The sequence below is a fragment of the Callospermophilus lateralis genome, chromosome 6 (genome assembly GCF_048772815.1).
Source record: "Callospermophilus lateralis isolate mCalLat2 chromosome 6, mCalLat2.hap1, whole genome shotgun sequence".
Lineage (NCBI taxonomy): Eukaryota > Metazoa > Chordata > Mammalia > Rodentia > Sciuridae > Callospermophilus > Callospermophilus lateralis.
Genome location: NC_135310.1, coordinates 130,618,420 through 130,624,677, shown reverse-complemented (window position 1 = coordinate 130,624,677; position 6,258 = coordinate 130,618,420).

The following is a 6,258-nucleotide window of genomic DNA, read 5'->3' as shown; positions in this document are numbered from 1 at the left end:
ATGGTGCAGAATTGTTGGAATAACTTTCAGTTGCAGCTAGTAGCTCGGAGCAGCTCCAAAGTGCTTGAAATATCCACATTAGTTCAGGCCTGACAGGAGCGCATGCAGGATGGGGTGAAACCACATACTCAGCACTTGTGGTTAGCATTGTAAAACTACCAGGCCAGGAAACTGAAAGTCAGGGGCTTCAGGGCATGAAATCCCTGACTCAGTAAGCTCCCACCCTTAGGGACAAAGAACCTTCCAGATTGCTTTCCACCAGGACAGTAATATTTAGAGTTTCCTCCACAGTGCAGTTACATTAAGCAGAAGATGATTGGCTTATGGATATTGTCTTGCTTATGTATGATTTATGGGCACACCCACTCGAACCCTATAACAGTTGTGTGCATTCCAAAAATAAACTGAGCTACTGGATGACTACTTGAGGCTTGTCTCCAGCCAGTTCTCTCACAAGCTCCCAGAGTCTGTGTGTTGATTCCACTTCTCTACCCCTGTGACTGAGGTAGCTGAGCAACTAATTGACCACACCAGTGACAGGAACATATGCACAGAAGCATTCCCCTTGATTGACACAGAACAACAAGCCACTGTCTCTGCTACCCTGAGATTTCAGTTTGTTCATGGCTTCTAGTTCTCATTACCCAAGATTGGAAACTGTGGGTGTTGCTGCCCTCTGTTGACTGGAGACAACCATCCCATCCATGTCCCAGCTTCTACTGGCTGCTGCTGCAGCTGTAAATAACAACAATTCACCACAGTGAATTGCAGACTTCCACTAAGTGTTTGCAGGCTGTGTGGAGTGCTGGGTTTGGCTAGCACTTCTTGCAAGTGCACTGATGTTTGGTCTGATCCACACCATTTCCCATGTTTGTGGAAAGGGGGAGGGGCTTCATCAACTTTAATTTAGTAGCAGTCACTCTACAAGTTCCTTTTAAAAGACTTATTGAATATCCACTGCAGGACTATTCCCCCTTGGTTTTATTTCTTGCTATCTGAATGTGTGAAGATGGCGTTTTTATTTAATTTCTTCTAGGTTGGCTGGCCTCTTGTGGGCTCCAGGAAATGTCTGCCATGCCTAGCACAGCTTTCTGTTCACAGCTTGGGTTCAGTTTTTGATTTTTTTTCAATGAACCTGTCACTCCAGTGCATTTTAATTTGGTCTGCTTTCCTAAGGTGTTGCTAAGGGTGTGAGCTTATGTCCTCCTCCCCTCTATGTGTATGTGTGTGTGTGTGTGTGTGTGTGTGTGTGTGTGTGTGCATGTGTGTTTGCTCAAGGTCATCTGCAGACTGTGTGCAGTGCTGCGTTTGGCTAACACTTCCTGTGAGTGCACTTACGTTTGTTCTGATCCACACCACTACTTGTGTTTGTGGAAAGGGGGAGAGGCTTCAGCAACTTTAATTTAGTAGTGATTATATATATCTTATCTTCCCCCTCCAACATCATGGTGAAGCCAAAATTAGACAGACAGTATAGATAGGTAAATTGAATAAGGTCAGGTCAAGGAGGCCCATTTGAGTGAGTCCAGGAAGTTAAAGACTGCCTCCTGAGGAACTGAATGACTTCAGAGACCTTCCTCTACCCTATCAAGATAACCTGACCTACTTCAACCTGTTGCTAAGGTAACCCATCCACAGAATTGCTCCTCCCTACATTGAGTTGTAAAAGTTGAAAATTAATGTGTCTTGGGCTGCTCCCTCCTGCCTTTCCCCCTTTAGCCCACCTGTTTTCCCGCCTTTTGGCCATCTGACTGAGCATTCCTGGACCTAGTCACTTATGCAGGAAGAATGAAGATAAGAGGAAGACAGCCAAGAAGCAAGGAAGCCTAGGACATACAAAAAAGGGCAGAATGCCAGGATACCAGCTATGGCCCTCTTCTCCCTCCCAGGAGAAATCTATGTGACCCCTTTTTAAATAAACCCTGCTTTATATGCTTGCCTCAGCGTGCTTCTCTAATGTTATATTTCAACATGTGAAGAAGCAGGACCCGTCACTGGTCACCAGTGGTATCAATGGCACAGATTCAGGGATGAGGACTTTGTCCTTATTTTCTACTCTGGTAGCCAAACTTGAAGTCTCTCCAGGTCTCAAACTATCTTACATTGGTCTCCCTCCTGCCCTTCCCCCTTCAGTCCACCTGAAGCATTTATTCTATCATCCACCTCTCCAAAAAGCTGTTTTTTATGGATTTCTTTCTCTGCTGTGGAGGGGAGAGGGGTCACTGCCTGGCTCTGCTTCACCACCTCCTCAAGTTCTGTATATATCTCTCTAAAATAACCATTGATTGAAATGGTCTTAATTATGCAATTAAGGCACATGTTAGAAAACTTAATTAAACAAAAAAACTCAAATATATGTTGCTTACACAAGACAAACATAACTGGCAAAAGATACTGATTAAAAGTGAAGGAATAAAAAAAATGATGTTCTATGCAAGTAGGATTAATAACACTCATATCCAACAAAGCAGACTTCAGGCCAAAATTAATCAGAAGAGGCAAAGAAAGACACTGTAATGGCACCCTCCCACAGAGAGAGAGAGAGAGAGAGAAAATCTTACTTAAGCTTCTCCAGAAATATTCATCATAATTAATTTTAGAACTATCCCGAGTCTCTACAAAAAGTTCAGTGTAGCTAAACTTCCTATTTTTCTGTTGCTCTAGTTTACTTGGACACTCTCCTGGAAGAGATCAGCACTCCAAGTGCCAAATGCCCCTTTTTCTAGTTTTTCACAAACATTTATCCAATATAGTAGTTTTTAAAATATGTGTTTATGAATGCAAAATGTGATTTAAAAAGATAGATCCTTTAATAAGGCCTCTGGCATTTTGCTAGAGCTTCATAGAGATGTCTACATTTCTAAGAGAAGAGAAGTTACCAATTGGGCTCCATGGCAACTGCTGACAGGGGGAGGGAAAAAAGGGGAGAAGAAGCTCTCCCCTTCTCAGGCACTGTCCTTGAAGGGTTAACTTGCCCAGAACAGTAAAAGAAAAAGCTGCTTTTATATGAACTTCTGCAGACCGTGAACTTCTGAGCCCCCTCCTTTCTTCTCCCACCCCTTTGCCCTATCTAGAGTTTATATATTCCTCCCATGCTCCTCCTCTTTAGCCCCTATGAATCAGCCTGGGTATAAGTTTCTGAAACTACCTGAACTCAGGGTTCATAGGATTAATTGATTTCAGTGAAAGCTGTACACTCTGAACCTGGCTGCAACCAAATAAAACTGTTTCCTGCTATCATAGTGCCCTGCCTCATTTGTCCCCTACAACAGTACTACCTATTGCTAAAAAGAATAATTCACCAAGAATATGTAACAAATGTAAATATATATGTACTGAACATAAACTTACCCAATTTATTTCTTTTTTTTTTTTTAAGGTCATCAGTCATATTGGATTGTGATTATCCTAGTGACTTAACTTTTTACCCTAGTGACTTAACTTTATTGCCTTTTTAATTTTTTTGTTCTTTTTAGTTATACATCACAGTAGAATGTATTCTGACGTATTCTACACGTATTTACATATGTGAAGTCAAAGCTTATAGCAGCTCAAACAACAGCTAAGCTATAGAACCAACCTAAGTGCCCTTCAACAAATGAAGGGATTAAAAAACATGTGACACACACACACACACACACACACACACACACACACACACACTAGAATATTACTTTATCAAAAAGAAGAATGAAATTATGGCATTTGCCAGTATATAGATAAAACTGGAGACTATCATGCTAAGTGAAATAAACCAATCCAAAAAAAAACAAAGGCTGAATATTCTCTCTGATGTGTGGTTGCTGATTCACAACAAGGGGTATGGAGGGAAGAATAGAAGTACTTTAGATTAGACAAATGGTAATGAAGGAAAGGGAGGGTGGATGGAAATAAGAAGCACACCCAATTTCTTTTTTAAATAATTTTTATATGTGACAGTGGAATGCATTACAATTCATATTACACGTATTGAGCACAATTTTTCATATCTCTGGTTTTATACAATGTATATTCACACCAATTTGTGTTTTCATATATGTCCTTTGGATAATAATATCCATCACATTCCACCATCATTTCTTACCCTATGCCCCCTCCCTTCCCTTCCCACCTCTCTGCACTATCTAGAGTTCATCTATTCCTCCCATGCTTCCCCTCCCTACCTCACTATGAATCAGCCTCCTTGAATATTTGGCATTTGTTTTTTGGGGATTGGCTAACTTCACTTAGCATTATCTTCTCCAACTCTGCCTATTTGCCTGCAAATGCCATGATTTTATTCTTTTTTGTTGTTGAGAAATATTTAATTGTATACATGCCACATCTTTTAATCAATTCATCTACTGAAAGGCATCTAGGTTGGTTCCACAGTTTAGCTATTGTGAATTGTGCTGCTATAAACATTGATGGAAGCACACCCAATTTCATTGAACAATGAATACTCAGCATAAAGGGATTAGTAGGTCCCAATACAATAATAATGGATGAATTCACTACCTCACTCATGATAATAGAAAAGTCATCCAGTTAAAATATCAACAAAACATATAGAGTTAAAACTACACTATAGATCAACTGCACTTAAATATTTTATTTACAGAATATTCTATCCAACAGCAGCATAATACACATTATTTTCAGCTACTCATGAAACATTCTCAAAAGTAGACCATATGTTAGGCAATGAAATAAATCTTAAAAAATACAAAAAAATGAATTATTTTGCATTTGTCAGATCATAATGGAATGAAACTAGAAATCAATAACAAGTGACACTATAGGAACTATGCAAACAAATAGTAGAGATTGGACAATAAACTTTTGAATACCTGTGGGTTATTGAAGAAATCAGGGAAATTTTAAAAATTCATAGAATTAAGTAAAAATAAAAGCACAACATACCAGAATCTGTGGGATACAGTGAAGGCAGTTCTAAGAGTAAATTATGCATCCCAAGTTCTTAGAAATAACAGGAACAAATATCTATGTATTAGGTACACTCATACATAGTTGTTGGACTGCAAATTAGTATGACCTTCTGGAAAGCAGTATTGAGATTCTTCAAAAAATCTAGGATAGAACCACCATATGACCCACCTATTGCAGTCCTCAATATATATATACAAAAGATTTAAAATTAGCATACTTTAATGATGCTGTCACATCAATGTTTTATAGTAGCCAATTCACAATAACCAAGCCATGGAATCAGCCTAGATGCCCTTCAAAAGATGAATGAACTAGGGAAATGTGGTATATGTACACAATTAAGTCCTACTCAGTCATAAAGAAGAATAAAATTATGGCATTTGCTGATAAGTGAATGAAACTGGTGACCATCATGCTAAGTGACATAAGCCAGACACAAAAAGTCAAAGCTTGAATATTTTCTCTGATATACAGATGTTAGTTCAAAATAAGAAAAAAAGAAAGAAAGAAAATGAGGGGGAATCAAATGAAAATAGAAGAGAGATCAGTGGAGTAGAGGAAAGAGGTTGAAGGGGAGGTTGGAGGGGACTGAATAAGGGAAGAAAGAGGAGTGGAATGAATGAACCTATCTTTTCTATGTACATATTTAGATATTTCAAAAAACTATAAGTAAACTATAAGTAAATAGTAGAAAGATCAATAGAGGGAAGGGAACAGAAGAGGGTAAAGGGTAGTACTGAGAACTGAATTAGAGCAAATTATATTATATGCTTCTATAATTATGCCAAAATAAATCCTAATGTTATGTATAAGTAAAATGAGTTAATAAAAAGTGATATACAGATTCAATGCAATCCTCAACAAATTACCAATGACAGTCTTTACAGATAGTAAAAACAATCCTAAATACACAAGAAAAACCAAAGAATCAGAATAACCAAAGAAATCCTGAGAAATAAAATAATAAATCTAGAGATTTCACAATAGCCAATTTCAAAATATAACACAGAGCCATAATAGCAAAAACTGCATGGTGCTGGCATAATAGGAGACAAGTAGACCAGTGGAATAGAATAGAGAACACAGAAATGAACCCACACAACGAGAGTCATCTGACTCTGAATGAAGATATTAAATGCATACATTGGAGAAAAGATAGCCTCTTAAACAAATAGTACTGGGAAAACTGGATACCTGTTTGTAGAAACCTAAAACTATCCCTATATCTCAAAATACAATTCAAAATAGATCAAAGATGTAAGATCCATCAATTTGAAACTCCTAGAGGATAACATGGGGGGAGCAGTTTAAGATATAGGCATAGGCAAA